Genomic DNA, 22083 nt, shown 5'->3' with positions numbered 1-22083 from the left:
CAGCCAATGACAAACATAAAATAATCAGCGCTGTTATTACTTCCTCGAATCGGAAGCGTTCTTCTCGATGGAAATGGTGTGGCTAAGCGGTTCTTATTATGTTGTCATTTCGCACTACAGATCTCTCGCCTTCCTTTTGTCTCGAGCCACTAAGTATCATCATAAACGTTTACACAAAAATATTGTTTGAAGTGATAATGTATGGTTAACCATAACACCAGATCTTTCTGCTATCAAATTGTTGGTAAGGCATAGGCTGACCCATGGGCATATGGAATTCACACAGATTCAGATCTTATCTGCGGGTTGGTGGAATATAAAATCCATAAATCTAGCACAGAAGTTGCTGTTCAACATTGAAGTCAACAAGTTGACTGCCGGCACATTTCCCATTAAAATTTCTCATCTTTCCTATTGCCCACAACACATCTGCACATACATATTTGCGCTCACCTTCACACATACGCACGACAGCCGCCAAGTGGTTAGCGCAAGCTAATCGGTGTGCTAGTGCAACAAATGAATTGAACGTGCGTTCCGTGTGTAAATACCTGATTTTAGTTTGGTCATGTAGGTACATATGTTTGTGTTATTGTTGTTACTTGCCGTTGGTTTCTAGTAATTTGTTCAATTTGTTGATTTTTCTTTTTCCAAGTTTTTCCTATTCCTTCTCAGGTTTATATGAATATTGCGTTTGATTTTTTACTCACGTTTTTGCCGCTGCCAATGTGAGGGTTCTTACAATTGTTGTTGTTTTTTTTTGAGTATGTTGCCTCTTTTGACTCATCTTTTATCTTTCCATAACTTTCTTTATTACTTTCACAGAAATTCGTTTTTTTTTTCTTTTCGCTATCTCCACTGTTTTCTGTGCTCTCTTTCGTGCGGGTTTTTCTCATGGCGAATTTGCTGCTGGGTTTTATTAATGCTGTTGAGGCTGTTGCACATATATTTTTACACACACACACACAGATATAGATGTAAATACTAATAAATTTGTATCCTTTGGTTAACTGAAGGAATTGTAAGAAGTGCACCCAAAATTAAAATGATTTTTACAAAATTTAGTCTGCGTTTATTGTAAAACTAAGCAACCAAAATTTAAGGTATTGAAGCGATAAGAATATTAAATTTTTTTTTAAATATCTATATTAATTTGAGAAATGACCGTGAAAACTTTCTATTTCTATAACTCATACCAGTGATTTATGCTTTCTCATCCAGCCTACCGCCAATTATAAATATCTATTGAGGGAAAGTTTTTCTGCTTGGTCTGAGTATTGATAAAGCTAAAACCAGAACTAAAAGTTAGCTTCGATACAACTATTTATGCTAATTACAATGGGGCTTAAGGTACATTTGATGAACGAGGACAAAACGAAGTACCTCCTATCATCAAACATACAGTCGGCGCACTCGTGAATCGGCACTCACGACACTGTTGACAGTTATAATTTCGGGGTTGTAAAAAACTTCGTTTACCAGCATTAACCGATAATAATCTCAGTTTTGAAATCCAACGGAGAGTCTTTCTTGCCAACATTTGGAAACACTTTGGGAACTTTGCACGTTGGTGACAGCAAGTATCGCAGGTGGTGGAATAATGAGCTGTATGAACTTTTTGATGACATAAGCATAGTGAAGCGACTAAAGATCCAGCGGTTTCGTTGGCTATGTCGTGAAGTCCGAATGTATACAAACGTTCCTCCTCTGCGTTGGAAACTTCAGGAGGAAAAGGACTTGGCTTCATTTGGTGTGTCCAACTGGCGCCGGTTAACACGAGAAAGAAACGATTGGTGCACTTTGTTAAACTCGGCCAAAATCGCGTATTTTATAAAATCCTTCTTAAATTAGGACTCAGCGACCTATGAGAAGTGCTAGTTTGTTTCTTAGGTAAAAAATTATTAGTTATTTATAAACCAGTGTTATCGCTTGGCTGGGGTAACTATAATAGGAATTTAGTTACAAATTCTAAGCAAAAATTAGGAAACTTAAAAATGAATAAAAACAAGAAATAACTTCAGTCAATTAAAAAATTGTTGTAGTGTCTTAGAATAAAAAATCGACATCACAACAAAATTAAAACAAGAAAAACAAACAAACAAACAAAAATTATAAAAAAGTACCATGAAACACAATAAATCAAAATACCCAATTAAAAAAGAATGTTACCAGTTATAATTCTAATACTCGTATCGGAGTAGCTGGTTCTTTGGTAATACAATATTTTGCTTTATTAAAACGTATTTTGCATTAAAATTTGTCCTCTTTTACCTTTTTATGGCTTACAAACGTAAAAGGAACTATTAGATTTGCAAACTATCAAAATTCAAAAATTTAAGCTAAAAACAAAGTAAATCCAGATATAAAATAAGATTGCATTTTTCAGTATGGCAACAACTTTAATGATATCCATTTTTTATAGCTGATATTATATATGGTTTATAAAAAATTTAACCATTAGTTTTTCTTCTTCCAGCTCTCTCAGTGCAATAATTGTGTTTCTAGGCGCAGTGAAATTACGGTTGGAAGGCTGAGTAATTTTTACAAACCGGTGATCAAATTTTTTAGTGAGCATTAAATAAAAATATCTATACTACACTTCAACCACAATAAATTACATAAACATCTAAATATAAGAGATTTCTGTATTTTGTGCCCATAGCGGCACTAAAATTCAACAACAACAAAAATCAAACGTGATTTATTACAACAGAATTGAAAGCTGAGCAGCATGTAAAACAAGGTAAGTCTACTTTTGATATTAATTTATGTAAATAAGAAAAAAAATCAGTAAAAATACAAAAACATTCGTTCATTATCCATTGTAGGCCTCCGGAAACGAGGTCGTTTATATAGAAAAATATTTCAACATCGAATGCAAAAAAAAAAATTCAGAAAATCAAAATGATTTTTGAGCTATATCAAGTTTGCACTTTATTATAATAAAATTAAATGGGCTATAAAAATATATGCCATTCGGAGTAGGCTTAAAACTGTAGGTGCCTGCATTTGTGGAACAACATCAAGACGCACACAACAAATAGGAGGAGGAGCTCGGCCAAACACCCAAAAAGGGTGTAACGATAATTATAGGTATATATACATACAATATATATATGAAACTGCAAGCCCAGAAGTTTTGTAAAAATTATGATTAAATAATTAAAATTTTCTAGTACAGTTTATTGCATTTTTTACAAATTTTACAACTTTGCTTCATAAGGCTCTTGTTATATAATGTTATATAATATTTTTATAAAAAATTAATGAAAAATCATTAGCATGAAAAAATTGCAAATATTCCAAAAAGATGAAGTGACTTAATTATGTGAGCACAAGTAAATATATTTTTGCTTTTAGCAAATTTTTTGAATTCATTTTTTTTCGCTTAACATCAAACACATTAGATATTTTATTTGATTTTATTTTCTTCCTTCAGCATCAAAATAACTTTCGAATGAAATTTAGCTAAAAAATGTGAAAAATTATTTTTAATTAAAACAGCCGACAAAATCCTGCGTTACTCTGTGAAAACTCGGTTGAAAACTGTTGGAGTTACATGCTCACCAACTCATTGAGCGCTGGCTTAGTGTGCTAATGGGCCAAATCACGCGAATCTTCTGGTCGTGGGTAGAGAAAAGATGCTTGAGATAATTTCTAAGACTAACAAAGCCGCAGCTCTCGAATTTCATAGGTGTCCTTACCCGACACTAACCGTCGGCAAGCTATGTGGTTAGACTGCTTCGAGTCCTTCTTGCAGCAGCTGTCTGGAGAATGAGGTGGAATCATCGCTGTACCTTTCCCTCACTTGCCATGCTATCGGCGAGCTAAGGCTCATGCATCTTGGCTCGCACTTTTTTGCTATACCTGCAGGCATAGCAGGCTTAGATATTACGCAGCTGATGAGTTTTATCAGTGAGTTCAAGTGGTTAACGCGAATGTAATTCGACAACGTTCGGTCGTTCTGCTCCTCTCACCCAAAGCCACTTCCTTTATCCGCTGTGTTCTGTCTTTTCTCTCTGTTTTCCTTTGTATGTCATCACAAAGGACGAATTTGATTTTTATTTTCGTTCAAGTGGGGTCTTGCATGGGCTGCTGCTATTTAGTCTAACATAACCTAACATATCCACATGTCTATGAAGGCTGAAAAAAAATCCCACTACGCTTCCTTATATGGTGTTGCATCTTAAAATATACCCAAAAACTTAAAAATCAATCAAAAACTCGATTTTTTTTTTTAATTTCTTGCTATTTATATGCATAAGAACATACAGTAGAGCTTAGTTAATTAAGGCACCAGGCGAAATACTTATTTGGGGGCTACAACCAAAAAAGGTTTAGAACACTCATAACATTCCCAAGGATAAAGTGAGAAAGCTCACGGGTATTCTCATAGGCCATTGCAGATTGCGCGTCCATCTGCACAGTATTGAGATATGGTCGATTCACTCGTTTCGTTTCTCCGACAACCCCCAGAGACTCCAATACACTTTCTCCTTGAGGGTAGCTCAGTCAAATCCAGCTTAAGTTTAATAAGAGCCAAACCTTAAATTTAATAAGGGGACTGGGTTTGGATGCGGTACAGAATCTAATCTGATCTAACAAATTAAGCTTTTTGAGTAGATTTGGTTAATTTTCTTTTATTTCTTTATTGTGTGCTATTATTTGTAAAAGTTGAGCTCATTATATAGGAAATTCCACTAAATCCATATTTAAAGTTTTGTACAAAAATTATAGAAATTCGGCAAATTTTCACCACAATTTAATACAAAAAAATGTGTGCATTGGTTATATAGAAGAAATGCCTTGCCAAGGAAAAAATTATTAAAAAATTGCGAGAATTTCGAGCGACTTTATTGCATTAAATTTTGAAAACGGCGTATCAACAAAATTTTTTTTTATTTTAATTTGTATAATTTGTATAAATGTATATATGGTATTTGTTATTGTATATCATATAATGAGCTAGACTTTTGTGACGAAAATTAATAAATGATAATTAAACAAAAAAACAAACATAGCCAAAATTGGTCAAAAGGTTGCTGGCTCAATTAATTGAGTAAAAGTGTATATGGGAACAATTTTTTTCCCACATCCCTTACTTAATGAGGTACATTTATACTATTTCTGAATTACATACCTAAAAGTAAAACAAAAATTTCAAACACTCCAGACAGCGAATATCCGTTGCGAATAAATATATTTAAATATTGCATAATCGTAGTGACATTACAAAGCAGTAGCAGGCGCAATTGTATTATCAAAGTATTACTTTAGCATGGGTGTGGAACCGCATTCTATAGACTAAATCAGTAATATCAAACAAACCACCATATACCCTGGGTGTTGTCGGCGCGCGCGCACACCCGCAGTATTGTGAGAAAAAATTAAATTGAAATTCGCGCATAACTTAAACATTAACTCATATGCCAACGCTGCTGCTGGAGCTGCTGTACAGAAAACAAACTTAGAAAAAACAAAAAAACCCAAGAAAAGTAGCGTTGACAATGTCAGCAGCACACAATGAAACCAATTGAGTATGCCAACCCAGAACCAGGGAAAACAGCGGGCGGCCATTTAGCCGCCAGCAGTCAACAGTCAACCGTCAACAGCCAACAGCAATGCAGCAGCAGTTGATGTCATATTCATGACAATTTAATAACAATTTCGTGCCATTTCGTCATGCCAACTAAGTGACAAATAGCGAAACGAAGCCACAAGTACAGCTTACAAATGCTTATATGCCAACAATAGCAAAATGTACAGCAAATGTATTTAGGTATATTTGTCTATAAGTAGTTACCAAACTGAGATTATTAGTTTAGTGCAGTAAATGCTTGCTAAGCGATTCTCGGACGGTAGTAAAAGCGATTATCGACCAACTTTAATTTTTATAGTCGCTTAGAGTTTTTCTTTTTTGCTAGTACAAATACTAGCGAAAGCAATTGAAAAGTGAAAAATTTTACAATAAGTTTTTTTTTTATTGCAAACAATTAGCAGTCAATTCAGGTCTATGCTAGAGACAAGCAAAAGACTTAAGAAGCAAACTTTTACAACTTTTCTTAATTTCTGCGAAAGCCATAAACTCGGCAGTTTATTCATGCTAGTGAAAGTTTATATACTTTTAATGCACATAAAGAGTGGGACAATGGCGGACTTTCTTTTTAAATTCAATAATTTGATTTTTAGCAAAAGTAGTAAATATTCCGATTGGGTTGGACCGCTTGTTGGAAGAGCGTCATAGCTCAAGAAAATAAATATATGAGAAGAGTGGCTTCAAAGTTTTCAAATTACTATGCCTCTCTGAGGATGCGTTTCTGTTGGAGCGGCGATAAGAGTTGGGATGATACCAGAGAAAAAACCTAAATGGCTGGGATTTCGGTATAATGCCGGGATTTCGTTATTTAAGTACCGAAAATTTCGAGATTACTTGTCCACAATCCCGGGTTTTTCGAAGCACGTAGTATTTTCTAATGAAACCTATGGATATCCCAGAAATTTTCTATGAGCCCGTTCGATTCTCGAGGCAAAACTGTTATTATATGAATTGGGCTCCAGAGATGATTGACGCCTATTCGAATTTCGATCGTACTTCTTTTACTTATTCTTGATTGGCGCGATAACTGCTTACGCGATTTTGGCCGAGTTTAACAAAGCGCGCCAGTCGTTTCTTTCTCGTGCTAAACGGAGCCAGTTGGACACACCAAGTGAAGCTAAGTCCTTCTCCACCTGACCTTTCCAACGCAGAGGATGCCTTCTTTATCCTCTGCTACCACCAACTGGTACCGTATCGAATACTTTCAGAGCCGGAGCGCTTGTTTCAAATCGGACGACATGACCCAGCCAACAAAGCCGCTTCATTTGCTGCACTATGTCTATGTCGTCGAAAAGTTCATACAGCTCATTGTTCCACCGCCTACGATACTCGCTGTCAGCAACGTGCAAAGGTCCAAAAATCTTCCGCAGTATCTTTCTTTCAAACACTCCAAGCGTCGCTTCATCGGATGTTGTCATCGTCCAAGTTTCTGTGCCATACATTAGGATGGGCGTGATGAGAATGAGTTAAAAATAATTTTCCTAGTCTTTTCTAGGTCGTGGATCATTTAGTTGTTGCACTCACACCTGATAGTAGATATCCCCCATCGGAAGTAGCCGGATGGGTTGCTACGAAACATCATTTGATGGCAACCCTCCTAGTGTATTTCTGTCATGAAAAAGCTCCACTTAAAAACCCCTTTGCCGTTCGAAGGCGACGTAAAACTGTCTGTCCCTCCATTTGTGGAATAACATTCCACGCCCTCCATAAATGGGTGAAGGAGCTCGATCAAACAGACAACAAAGGGTGTAACCGCCATTATAATGTTAACGATGCCCCCAGCATACGCTCTTCAGTAAACAGTGACTTTTTCGATGTGCAACAGTGGTTGGCGGAGGACGCGTCACCTGTTGTTTAAGGGCAAATTTCGTTTATTCACAAATCCAATCAGCCAAAAGTGAGTCTCATCACTTAACACGGTGAACACCCAATACAAGTTTTATAACAGAAAAGAAGCATTAACAAACTGCAGACCCGTGCTTTCTGGTGGCTAAACGGATGTCTGGCAAACAGTAAACAGCAGCGATCTAATTGCTTCTGCTATTGACATTTTTCCTCTTTGTGTTATAAGCTATACATTATTTTTATAACCGCATATAACTTGAGTGTGAATGGTTGGCGCTGGGGCAAATGTAAATAGTTAGTTAATCGTGCAATAAACACTTCATGCGGCGACGACGACACATGGGATGGCTGTGGGCGGGCGCCACTCGTCCGGTGGCGCGCGAGCAAACACAAAATGTTAATTGAAGAGATATACATATGAATAGGTGTATGCATGTATGTATGTATGTAAATGCTATAATAAAATTTCAACACATGCATTTGCTTTATTGACATATTTATGCATTGTTGTTTAATTAAAGCAACCGTGGAATTGTTATGATTATGAAATACAAACTAGTGGCGGCTTTTTTTTAAGCGAAAGTCAGACGCCAAGCAGTAAGCAAAATTATTGCTCTTGCTGCTAAGGTGCGAGGTATTAATTTACGCTTTGTGTGGCAGAAAATTTTAATAATTAAAATGAATAAAAAACTAATCAGAAAAATGTGACACAGAATTTAAATTAGCGCTTGAAGTTGACTGCTTTATGAATTAAGATTTTCAAGTGAATATTCGAATATTTTTTCATTTTCTTCGCTTTTCAATCTAATTTTCATGAAGCGCACTGCATATGAGTACACCAACAAAAATAGCAGCAACAGTAAGCACTCACATCAAGCTCGACACACCGCACTCTCGACCTTACACCTACTTGATGCAAAGTACGCACAGGCTCAACTTTTCACCACAGCATCAACTCGACGCGAGACAATTAAATTCCTTTTTAAGCACTTCTTTTCTGTATGTTTTTATTGCTTTATTTATAGCTTTTCGACTTTACGATTCCGCCTTTATGCTGTATGATTTGTTGGGTGTTTAGATTTCATTGTCGTACTGAAGTTGAGCTGAGGTACCCCATTGTTACAAGCCAAAGCCGTAGTGTTGTTGCATTTGATTTTTTTTTTTATTATTCTGTGGCTTATGTGTGGGCTCGCGCATACACTAATCTACATATGTACGTACGCATAAAGCGGAATGTCCACCCTGTAGGACCTGAACGAGCTGATTCTACAATGTAGAGTGAACTAACTGCGCAACTAGCTTAAAACCAATGCGGAAAGCAACTACTTTGCGCTTAGGGTGAATTGTTGCTATGGCAGTTTACAGATCCCTGCTAAGAGGAAACCATCAGCCGACGTCGTCTATCTCATCTAACAAAAATTATAAGAAACAGGAAACAGTCATTTTCAAATGGCTGTGTCCAAGGTGAGGCAGGTTTAGATAAATAGGTTTAAGTGGGCATGTTTAGTGCTTGTTAAGGGTGAACAAGATACCTTCTCCTGCCAGTTGCCTTCCCATGCCGGACATATGTTGAGTGCATCTGATTAGGTATGCCGAACTTATGTTGAATATGTCGGGGTCGATTATGGATGGGTAGGAAATTGAAATTTCAAAAGGTGATCGAAGAAGCACCAAGAGATTGGTAACTCCTATAACACCCATTGTATTCAAAGTAAAATTATAGGTAGTCAAGGAGGAAAAAAGAGAAGTAACAGAAAGAAAGAGATAGGATAGAATAGAGACATATACAGAGATAGCTAGTGTTGTGAGAATTTTCCAGTTTTTTTTGGCAAATCTGAAAATATATATGGGTAGGAGTTTATCCAAAAATATTTTCTATCTCTCGAAAAACTCTAATTGTAAGATTTGAGAGTAAGGAGTTTCCAGTTCCTTAGAAGAAATTCCAAAAACCCTACGCAAAAGTTGAACTATTTTAAACTGGCCACACATCATATCAAAATTGAATATGGTACAAAACGGCATACTCAGAATTTTTAGAGAAATTCTGACTAAAAAAATTTGAAATTTGAATTATTATTATTTTGTACGAAGATTCTATATTTTATAAAATAACAAAAGACCAAACAAAAATTAAATAAAAAAATAAACACTCGTAGTTTATAAAACTTTATAATATGTCTGGCTGCTATTGTTTTCAACTCAGATGTACGTAAGTAAAAACCCGCTTATGGACTTATATTTTTCTTTTTGTCAATTGTTTTATAAAGACTGAACCCCCAATTTTAGGGGTTGGAAAAATAACAAAAGTCTGAGAAAAAATGAAAATTATTGATGATCAAAAAAATTCAGAAGGGTGGCCACTATCAGACCGTTAACCGGCTCTCAACACATGCGACTGAAACAGCTGATTGGTTGACGTAACCGGGGTTATTACAGCAACTTATTTAAGAAAAAACTGAGATGGTGTTGGTGATGTACGAAAAAATCAACACAGTCTCCTCTAACGTTCCTATTGCTTCGTTGCCGTCTGCACAACGTCTGATTGAACGATTGTGTGAATACGTTTGAAACGAGCGGCAAAAATTTGGCTGCCGAGCCTCCAGTCGAAGTTACTCCCCTAATTTCATTTTTGACAATAGCTGAAGGTCAAATCTGGTAATCTATCATACTTGTGCCTCGTCATCTTTAGTTACTTTTGTCAGTGTTCCACTGAAATTTTTAAAATAATGAAATATCTCAGAACTTAGAAGGATATTACGCCTATTAAGGCCTAAGCTAAGTCTTGGCAAGGGCTTCCTACTTTTTTTGGCGAAGTTTCTAGCTCTAAAACTGGACCATTTTAAAACTAATCTCTCCATTATATTATGGAAATGGTGTAATAGACTTTATTTGAAACCTTCAAGTACGTAGTGGGAATGATTAAAACTTGTTTCGTGGCTAGTTTTAAATGCGACATATATTGAATATATAATAAGTTATCGACTAGTTGCAAATTAACTAGTTTTGAATTGGTTAATAACAAGTTAAAAAGTACTTTTTCAAATCCAACACTAAACTAATTGTAGATAAAATAAAAAATGCGTATTTGGAGTGACGTTTAGCACAATCAGATGTTAAAAATGGCCAGTTCATCAATGGCTCATGAAATCAATCACAATTGTCTTCAAATTAGTTCAGTACCCTACAGGGCAATTTGCACTGTTCATTAAATATAGATTGTATGTGCGTATGTAAGTACTTACATTGTACATTTGCTCTCGGACATATTTCAATCCATTCTGATTTCTTAAGCTTCATACAATGATTTACCACATTCCCGCGCCAAAGTTTGTTACATACGAAAATCCTTACATCCGTACATATGTTTGCACTAATCGGCATACAAATATACAAACGGAGGTTTTTAATAATAAGTACTTGTTCACATTTTCGTAAGTAGGTACATATATTACTAAAGTATCTGCATACCATCAATGACACCACTTAAGTATCTATGAAATATTTGTTATTGGCTCTGCACACACTCCAACCAATTCATCATATCCAAAAGCACTTATAAACACACAAATGCATGTTTGCACGTTTGAGCGGAAGTGCTTAAAGTCAGCAATTTGGATGGCATACTTACAAGACATGCAATATTGAAGTGCATCCAAACACAAATACGAGTACGGGTACAAATGCATCCACGCATATATTCATGTGTAGATATGTATATTGAGACCATAGAGTGTGACTAATTCGGTTGAGATTTTTAGACGAATTTTTTTATGGGAAACATATGAAGAAAGGAGCGGTTGATATACAAAAAATTGCACAATATGCGCATATGGCAAAGAAGAAGGCATTTAATAATAAGTATAGAGAAAAATTTCAAGTAAATCATTTTACTATTTCGATGTATGAAAAATTAAGCAATTTTCTTTATAAACACTTGATCACTTAAGATTGGGTATATTTATGCGGCGTTTCCTTTATAATATTACATGCCCAATTATCTTCCCCTTGGTCAGAGATTTATTTATTTCTTTATTGTAAGAACAAAATATAATTTTTGTTCCACTTCTAGGCGAGCAGGGCTAACAGGGCCTTTAGATTAGTCTGATAAGATCTAGGACTAGCTGGATTTCAGCATTTCATGATTTTTGATGAGATCCAGTGAAGTGAGTTTTTGTTAGGAAGTGAAAGAAAGATGCTCATAAAAAATCATCTGCCGTTCGAAGATGGCATAGTTGCAGAGGCTTCGAACAGAAACAAGACCCAAAACACCAGTTGAAGGAGTATATGCGAAAATTATATAGTAATTAGGAAGCTCACAAGTCATGATATTTGTCGCATTTGTTCCAGTTCTTCTGCTTTCTTAGCATGGCAATCCTGGGTGGGCTACTGCTTCCGCAACTATCTTTTTGCAGATTTCTCGATGCGCTGTCAATCGATACCAGTTGTATACGTTCATCTCTTTGAGGTCTTCGATAACTGAATCTATCCATCTTTTCTTTTGTCTTCTCGAAGTTCGTTTCCCATACGGTTGCTTCTTGAAGGCTCGTTTTGCTGTAAAGTGGAACGTGCGAGCTCTCACAGTTGTATTGTGGTAGTAAAATTTTTCTTTTGAAACAAACACTACACTTTTACAACAGTCCTAATTTAACAGTGCAATAGAACAAATACAACAAAATTTGACTTGTGAACTCCCTAAATATATTAGGGGGAAGTTTAAATTATATGTGTGGAAGAAAGTGTCGTGAGTGGTAATGAACGTTTCGAGAGCCATGATTTTGTTTTCGAAAACCGACATAGTGGCGAGAAATCGAAGAATCAAAATTATAGACACTGCTGGATGAAGACGCATGTCAAGCGCAAAAAAATTAACGTAATCACTCATAGTGACTCCGTAATCCATTTTGAAACATCTTTAAGAGATACTTACAGGCCATTAATTCATTATGAACAGTTGCCTAAAAGCGATTTTGCTAATTAACATTTCCATTTAAAGGGAAATGGATCACTCTAAAGGATAGTATTTACCATACGAAACCCCTCTTACTTTGACTCGCAGAAATTTGTACCCAAATTATAATAGTTAGGCTTAAGCGCTTGCACAAAAGTTTTTGGAAGCGCCCGGACAGCCGCTCTATTGCGCATGGACTGACGCGTATTATCTTGCCAACTTTTTGCGACGAATATAATATTTTCATTTGTCCGGCTGTGCTCCGGCCATGGGTTGTTTGCCACCGAACTTGTTGGCCGGAACCTTCGAACCCATGAATGAATCAAATCTTCACTTGGGACATAACGTAAACGTTGAATATTGTAACGCAGACACAATCTACGACGGCCACATGAATCATTTACCTTGAAATACGCCTCGATTGTCAACGTTGTTCACCGTTCACTGCGACATCGTGGCTAATAAAGAATGAACGCTGAAAGCTAAAGCCGAGCACTAAAAAAATAACGGTCAAATTACCAAGCCGAACCCGAAAAAGTTATCCTCGAGCAGAATAACGTTTGGCTGCATGTTCCATACTTATGATTCTGGGACAATTTTTTGTCTTGTGCATTTTTTTCTTACAACGAATGCTCGACATTTTTTATATAAAAACAAAACACCCAATACCGGCATCAAAAAACTATTTTCAAACGCGACGTTTAATATTTCCAATTAAAATTTTATTAGAGTAAAATTCAATGGGCTATAATACCGAATGCTTGAACTTTTTCTAAAAATTCTGTTAAAAAAATTTTAAATGTTGATGGAAATTTGTTGAATTTTTCTAAATTTGCTCAGAGTTTATAACTTGGATTTACAGGGGTTTTGTAATGGAAAGAGGCATATTTTCTTTAAAAAAATATTAAAGTTAAATGAGAAACAAGCAAATTCTCAAATCTTGTCAATAAGTGCTATAGTTTTTTGTAGCACCGTCATTTCTCCGACAGTCTGTGGTAGCCCTCGAATATAAGTCCCATTCTCCATTTGTAAACAGCCTCACGGGGCACTGTCCTCGGGCTATACATGCCGTCAGACTCGGAATTACTTTGAGTCCTTTTTACCTCAGCTGTATGGAGGATGAGGTGGAATCATCTTAGCAACTGGAGCAGGCTGCCCCGCTTTCACGGGACTAAGATTTAAACATCTTAGTTCTCACTTCTTTTCTGCTGACATAACAGGACTTGATATCACAAATCTGATGAACTTCGTCAGCAGCATAAAGCGGCTAATACAGCCGCAAATAAGTCACCTTTCATAGACCACAAATACTCAACCCCCCACCCCTCTCCTTTTTGTCCTATCGTTTTCATTCCCATCTTTTTTTTCCTTGCAATGGTATCACAAAGGATGAACCAAACTTCTTTCGTCCAAGTGGGCCCACTTTCTGGGCAACCATTACAACCTAATTTAACCTAACCTCCATTACATCAACAGCTCTAGTTGGCTGCAGATATCTGCTCGTTGAAGATCTCAAAATGGTATCAAAACGGCGCTTTAATACTACTTGGGGAGTGACAGACTGCTACTTCAACCATTTCACCTAATTATTCAAAGTGTTGTGCGTTGTTTGTCACTCCTTTTTCCCATCTTTTGGACAACGCACGAATTCTGTCCGAGAAGAACTCCTCGTCATTTGAGATGATCTATGAATCAATCAAATTTTTTTTCATTTTTCATAAGAGTGAAAATACTGCTCAACCAGAATTTGATTCACTGTCGACTCCATTCTCCTTCCTGGTTATGTCCTTGACTATAGTACACACCGCTCTAGATTTACTTTCTCACTCTAACCTACCTATCTTTCGCCATTATCGCTAAACTAATCACTCCACTGCCACAAAATCTCAATATTATTATTATTAAATATTATTTAAATATGAATTTGGAAAAATGCCCTTTGGAACACTTTCTACCAACAAATGGTACTTGAAACTACAACATACTTTATGGTATGACGTTAAAGCATGTGAATGTATATTGAAAATCTTCGTTCTTCTTATTCGAATTATTCAAGAGAAAGTTGCTTTCGAAGATTTATGGACTTTTGCGCTTTGGCGCCTATGAATACTGCAGACGGTGGTGCAATGCTCTATATGAATAATAGATGTATATACATACTATGTATGTATGGGTGCACACAAGAGTTTGGCTACATTTTCAAATTAATTAAAATTTTCCCCAACTACAAATTTTGATAAATTAACAAAACTTCCATTGTATAAATAATGAAACAATTTAAGTTAATTATTTATTGATTAAGCGCTTGGGAACAACTGAGAAATAATAAAGCATTGCTTATTAACTGTACTTTTTCACAATTTCAATACAGTGTTAATACTTAAAAAAATTCAATTTATGGACGGCACCCTGAAGGCAAACATTCTTTCGCATACACTCAACTCAGTTGGAGCAAAAGCAGAATAAAAGTAGACTCAAAAAAATAAAAAAGTAAAAAACAAAACAAAAACAGCTAAGCTCAAATTGATTACACAACGCACCTCAGAACGCCTCCAACAAGCAAATGCGCACACACAAACACACATTTTAAGGAAGATGATATATAAATCCGCACTTTATCTTCATAATACCAGCGCCCAATCAGTCAATGCGCAACACAATCGCAACGATGTTGGAGCCAAAAATCTTCAACATTTGTATACTCGCTTTTGACACAAATACCATTTATGATGCTTGTATACACATACATATGTACATGTGTGAGTGTGTAAGATTATGTGTTGACCGGCTTATTCGATGCGCTGAGTAGATAGTTTTTTTTTAGTTACTTATTTCATTTTAGGCGCGCATGCGTGGTAAATAGTTGCTACTTGGACTGGACGTGGTCTGCTGCTGGTGATACCCACCACTTTCGTATGTGAAGACATTATAAATGATAAAAGCAAAAGCTGAAAACAAAAATAAACATTGAGAACGAACTTTTTTTTAATTATTTATTTTTTGATTTTTTTTTAGTTTTCTTTTTCCCCATTTTTTTCTTTTCACATATTTAACAAAAGCTCCAAATGTGCGCAAAACTGTATGCCATGCCACTTGACTATGTAATATGAGTATATGTGTGTGTCCATATGTATGCTGACTGTCGGCGTCAGCTGTTCAAAGGCATAAATCATCATATCTTTCATCACTTGCCGGCATTACGCAAATACGCCATGAGTACCGATCAACTTTGATAATAATATTTCAAATTCGAATATTTCAAATCCAAAGCCGGGCGCGTGCGCTCTCTTATGTACATATCTACTTATACCTATGTATATCTTTAGTTACTTCGGCTTTTATTTACATGCCGTTGTATGTTATTACATATTTTCGTCTTATTATTTCACTCTCAATTTAAACAATAAGAAAAATATTTGCTGAACAAATGTTTATTTTAATTATTATTTTTTATTTATCTGGTAAGGTTTTCCTCTTTCTCCTCCCCTTCTCATGCCACCATTGATTTTTGAATATTTACTCTGACCTCGCGACGCGGCCTTCAATTCGAGCAAAACCAAGAATACTGTTGCTTGTATTTACGTGCACTCAGGGATAAAATTGTGTATACACAAATGGAATTAAGAATTAAATCCTAAAATAAAATATTTATGATTTGTACTTGAAAGCAAATATCGTTGTAGGTTATATTATACAAGGTGGCGTAAAATTCCTTTTTTTTTTTTTTGAATAATTTCCTTACTAAATAAAACAATGATTTTAAGTGACGGAAATCGTAAGGATTCTAGAGAGACCGAGAAAATTGGCTTCGCGATACCTGCAGGCGATACCTGCAGCAACTCGATCCATGCAGTCCTGAGCGTCTAATTTTGACTAGCTTAAAAACAACTTAGAATTAGCGTAACAAAATGCCAAAGCCGTCCTTATATCTAGCCGAAAAAAGAAAGAGGTCACTCTCGCTATTGAGGAATTCAATATATCAACCGATCTCCAATCCAATACCTGGGAATAATGGTTGGGATAAAAGGTTGTCTTTGAAAGCGCACCTCGAGTACGCCAAAAAAAAACATCCACCACTACTACCAGAGCGCTGTCGGGGCTGACGTTAAACGTACGAGCACCTAAACAAAATGGCCGTCATATCCTAGCTAATGTCTTGTCCAAATATTGTATGCTCCACCTATTTGGGCGAGCAAAACGCAACATGCATCATACTTTCAAGGACTACAATCTACCTAACGGTTGTGTGCACTACGCATATGTAGCGCATTCAAACCGGTGTCCGACGACGCAGCCCTAGTAATACCTGGCATGTACCCGCCAGACATACTAGCAATGGAAGCTGCCCAAATAGGGAGAACGCAGAGGCATATGAGCTCGTCTTCTCGTGCGGCGTTACGATGAGTGGCAAACAGTGTGAGTTAACTCTACAAAAGGCCGTTGGATGAATTTCAACCTCAAGGTTTGGCTAACGAAACCACATGGAGAAGTGAACTCTTACCTAACCCAGTTCTGGAGTGGTCATGGCTGCTTGAAAGTAAAGTTTTTTAAATAGTTCTATACGTCAATCCGTATTGCGAGTACTGCAACGACAACGTTATAGAAGATGTTTACCTTCAATTCTTAACTTGCTCGCCCTTCCGTTTTGCAAATGAAAAACACTTTGCCATAGAAAGTGGTGCCAAACAAGGCGACACCTTATCAACAACTGTCTCCGATTTGCTTTTACACTACGCAATCAAGGACGATGTGAAATCCGGTAATCTATTCAGCCGATCTGGCCTAACCATCGCATAGGTTGACGAAATGCCATCCTCACTCGAAGGTACATGGATGAACTTTTCTCTAACATCGAAGCAAAAGCACAGACTGTCGGGCTCCTCGCCGATTACAACAAATACATGAAAATGTTACGCGATTTTGAAATGCGGCATCCTGATATAAATATAACTATTGGGTCTGGGGGTACTACATACTAAGAAATTACGAATAGTGTTCAGGACTGCATCCAAAATTCACTAGCTGCGGCAAACAAAATTTTCTACAAAACCATAATAAGACCAGCTTTGCCGGAAGGCTGTGAGTCATGGATTATGTCAATCAAGGATGCACAAAATCTCCAAACTTTCGAAAGAAGAGCCTTACGAAAAGTGTATACTCCAACCCAGGTTGAGGATGACTTTTATAGAATCAGTTACAACGAGAAGCTACAGCGGATTTGCAAAGATAAAGATGTCGTTAAGGTTGTCAAATCGCAACGACTCCCATAGTTAGGTCATGTCATGCGTATGAGTAAGGAACGCCCCTAAAAATCCTTCATAAATAACTACGCGCTGGCCACCAGATTTAAAGAAAAGCCTAGGAACCGCTAATTCGACGAGGTCATCGAAAATATCGAGAAACTGAAAATACATAACTGGTCTGCTGCCTTGAATAGGGTAACTTGGTAAAGACTAATTGATGAAGATAAAGCTCACTCCGTTGCTCACCAGTAAAGCTGCCTGATGATGACTGTACGACAAAATGAAACAGCCTTCGAATCTAACCTTATCTACTAAAGATATTGGTTTTTTTCTAAATTCCCTTTATATATATATGTGTGTACTTACTTACATACATATATGAATTTGCCATTAATTATTACAAGCTTATTAATAATTACAACTAAAAACCGAAAAAATGCTTTTTTTAGAAAATTTTATGTACTTGGTTTTAAAGATCACCGTTCGGGCAACGCAGCCCACATTATCCTCCCTGCTCATGTGCGCCTTTTATCCTCTCAATTTACCACAAAACCAAATGACATTTTGATTGCTGTTGAGTGGTTTTGAGTTTCGCTTTGGCTTCATTTAAGTTGCATTGGAATGTAAATTTGTGCAGCTGGCTCGCATTCCTGGCAGGCTTATCATCAGTCGGAATGCAAATTGAACATGCAATGACGAATGCTTTCAGTGCACCAAATGACCAATCGTTTGTAAGAAAGAGACGAGATGAATAAAAGGTAAAACAACAGGAAAGAAGAAAAATCAACGAGAAAATTATATTTTCACTACTGCTCTTGATGGTGACTAACGGTTCACCAAGTGACCGACCATTTGACAGCTTCAATGGCTGGCATATTTTTTCCGCCAATTTGTGTCTGATTTTGTCAATTTACTGGCTGCTGCGGACATGTGTATGTATGTATGTAGTTGACAATTCCTAAAATCTTTTAATTTTTTATTTCGTTCTCTTAAATTTCGTTACTTTTTACCTTTTTTTGGAGACTTCTTCGCTGCTTAATTGCTGGGATACATTCACCCTCAATCAAGCATAAAACCATGTAAGCAACAAAAACAATTTTCAAACAAAGCAAAGCGCTGTTGCGAGCAGCAATTAGCTGGATAACTTGCCTTGACATTGTTTCATTCGAATTTTATCTGCCACCCTTGAAACCCATCTGCACTCTGATAGGCGCCTTATTGTATTGGTTTTTGTCGAATGCGCAAATTTTCCATGAAATCTGTAATTTTTTTATTGTTTCAGTTGAAGAAATTTTAATTGATTTCACTAAAAGTTTGTGTGTATTTTGATACATTTTTGGAAAAAACGGAGTTTCTTGACTAATGTTGAGAACATAATAATATCGGTGAAGTAAAGTACGTCATGTTTTCAAGAATTAATTGGGTGATACAGGCACCCAATTCCCCTATAATAGTGCGGCACTTAAACAATATTTTCCAAAATTTGTTTTGCAAAATATTGACAATTTTGCAAGTGGCATAGAATCTCCGGAGGGTCCTGGAAAAAATTTTATTTTGCGGAGTACATTATAGCCCGCCACAGAAACAGAGAAATCAAAATTCATTTTTTAAAAGAGATGTTTCTCGAGGTATCCAGGGAAAGAATTCTTTATTCGATTTTTTAAATTTTCACAGCAGTTGGAAGCCAAAAACGTAATTTTTGCTAAGCCAAAAAATCGGATAATTTGTTATTGTACGATTATTAATGGCCGTTGAAGCCAAAAACGTAATTTTTGCTAAGCCAAAAAATCGGATAATTTGTTATTGTACGATTATTAATGGCCGTTGATTTTTTCAGAATGAATTTCGTGAACGCCGTCCAAAAACATCACATGACATATCGCAAGATAGGCATTTCCATAAATCCTCTGAAGGCGGAGCTCGTCTTATTTACGAGGAAATATAAAATACCTAGAGTGTTTCTCCCCTCAATAGCGCGCGCTCCATTGATGCTCTCTGACAAGGTGAAACATTGAGGACAGAATTAGGAAGGCAACAGTCGCCTTGTATGGTTGCAGGGGCGCTATCGGCAAAAGATGGGGCCTCTCGGCTAAAGTCACGTTTTGGCTTTATAACACGATTATAAAACCAATCTTGCTATACGGAGTCCTTGTCTGGTGGAACTCGCTAGAAAGGATGGTATCAGTTAAGAAGCTGGAGAGGGTACAAAGGTCTGCAGGTAGCATTCTTAAAAATTTTGAGCTCATCCCCATGGTGCTGGGTCACTGTACACCCACGCTAGGTCCGAGCGGACCTTTTTCTGCTCATATTTCCTCAAGGAATGAATTGGCGGCAAGGCATGGCAAACATGTTCACGGATGGCTTGAAGTTGGACAGAAGGGTTGGTGGAGGAGTATTCTGTAAGGGGCTTCCAATCAAACATAAATTCAGGCTCTGACCACTGTAGTGTTTTCCAAGCGGAGGTATCCGCAATTAAGAAATCAGTGTTACGGTTGCTTACCTCGGTAATTACCGTTAAGGAAGTAAATATTTACTCCGATAGCCAAGCGGCAATTAGGGCCTTGGGCTCGTTGTTTGTGCGTTCGAGATTGGTCGGGGAATGTATGGCTTCTCTCTCGATTGCATCCGAATACTTCGACATCAGGCTCAATTGAGTTCCCGGTCACAGCGACATAGAGGGAGACTGCTGGGCTGATGAGTCAGCTAGACAGGGAACTTTGTAGACGGAGAGGATTGCAGTTCCCTTAAGATCCTGTGGTCTACTCCTGGAAAGATAGTCGCGAGATCCTTCTAGCCACGGGTAGATCGGGGACGCCCAAGGGAACTCCTAAGGCTAACAAAGCCCCAGCTCTCGAATTTGGTGGGTATCCTTACCGGACATTGTCCGTTAGATGTTCATGCGGTGAGACTTGGGATTGCCTCACGTCCGTTCTGCAGAAGCTGTCTTGAGGACGAGGTGGAATCATCTCAACACCTTCTTCTCAGCTGCCCTGCTCTCATCTGGCAAAGATTTAGACATCTGGGCTCTCATTTTTTCGCTACGCCGGCGGATATAGCGGGTCTAAATATCACAAATTTGGTGAAGTTCATCAGTAGCTTGTTGCGGCTAATTACGAACGTAAATCAGCCACCGTCGGCATAGCCGTAAAATGCAGTCCCTTCTCCTTTCCCCTCTTCCCTGTATGGTATCAGAACCGACGAATTTTTGAATATTTTTCCAAGTGTGTCCAAAGATAGGACAGCCATTTAACCTAACCTAACCTAACCATACTCGGAGCAATTATCCTTAAATTACTTCTTTACACTCCCAGACTGGTGTAGTGTCTTCCAAGCTGAGATCTACACTATAGACGAAGCAGCAAAATCGATAAGACTAATGGACTTACCTTCAACAGCCCTAGGGGCACCGAGTGTCTTATCTAAGACAAGCATCCTGGCTAACCTAACCACTTGCTGTGTTTTTATTATCAGGCACAAAATATTAAAGGCAAACGTTAAACATTAACATAAAATTTTAATATAATAAAGTGTTAGTGAATTCACTCAAAGCACGCTTTTATTTTTGACAATTTTTTTGAATACGATGTAGAACATGTTCGCTCATAAAAAAGACTCCGTTGTTGTTTTACAAAATTATAGCTTTCGACTTGGACGATTATTGGTTGTGATCACGGATGTAACGAATGCATGGGTATCGTCTTATATGTAGCTATGAACAATAATCTCTCATTTCGACACCCATGGCTAGACAATACACGCAAGACCTCTAACCTTTTTGAATGTATTGTGAAGAACAAAATTTATTTTGCTGTTGAGCCGAAGGTGTTTACACTAGTGCTCCATTTCAATGTAAAGTAGTGGATCTCCTCTACTTTTCTTATATATAATAATAATAATATTTTCCTGTTAAGACTTTAATTAACCCAAACCGACAGGGTTTTGTAACTGGTCTCTCTACATCTACTAATCTTGCTGTTTTTAGCGAATTCTGTATGTCATCGTTGTCCAAAGGACTCCAAGTTGATTGCGTTTACACTCACTTCTCTAAGGCATTTGACAGAGTGTCGCAAGAGATTCTAGTAAACAAGTTGGCTTACTTGGGTTTTCACTCCGTCTGTCTGCTATGGCTTTAGTCATATTTGACGAACAGACCGTGTATGGTAAAATTCGATGAAATTTCATCGAACCACTTTTCTTGTTACGTCCGGGAGCGTCTTGGAGCCACGTCTTTTTATCATTATTATCACTGACAAAAACAAATGTTTTACCTTTTTGAATTTATTGCTCGTCGTGAATGATTTAAATATTTTCCTATATTTAAAGTTCTCAGTGGATGCCCAGAAGCTTCAAGTCGACTTGAACAGTCTTCATCGTTGGGGCATGAGGTCGTGTCTGCCTTTAAATATTAAAAATATTTTCATTTAACAGTAACAACACATTTTTAAAATATC

General features: G+C 37.0%; 1 protein-coding gene across 3 annotated transcripts in view; it reads left to right on the top strand.

Annotated features, from left to right (window-relative positions):
* Nucleotides 1-22083, top strand: part of LOC128871548 (F-box/LRR-repeat protein 7) — a 92687-nt gene that overhangs the window by 24252 nt on the left and 46352 nt on the right. For all 3 annotated transcript variants that reach the window (XM_054113389.1, XM_054113390.1, XM_054113391.1), the window contains exon 2: nt 2477-2743. The gene's annotated coding sequence lies outside the window, so the exon portion shown is untranslated. The remainder of the gene's footprint in view (nt 1-2476; nt 2744-22083) is intronic.

Source organism: Anastrepha ludens, chromosome 2 (assembly GCF_028408465.1).
Source record: "Anastrepha ludens isolate Willacy chromosome 2, idAnaLude1.1, whole genome shotgun sequence".
Lineage (NCBI taxonomy): Eukaryota > Metazoa > Arthropoda > Insecta > Diptera > Tephritidae > Anastrepha > Anastrepha ludens.
Note: the sequence above shows the minus strand (reverse complement) of the source record. Positions and strands in the feature narration are given on the sequence as shown.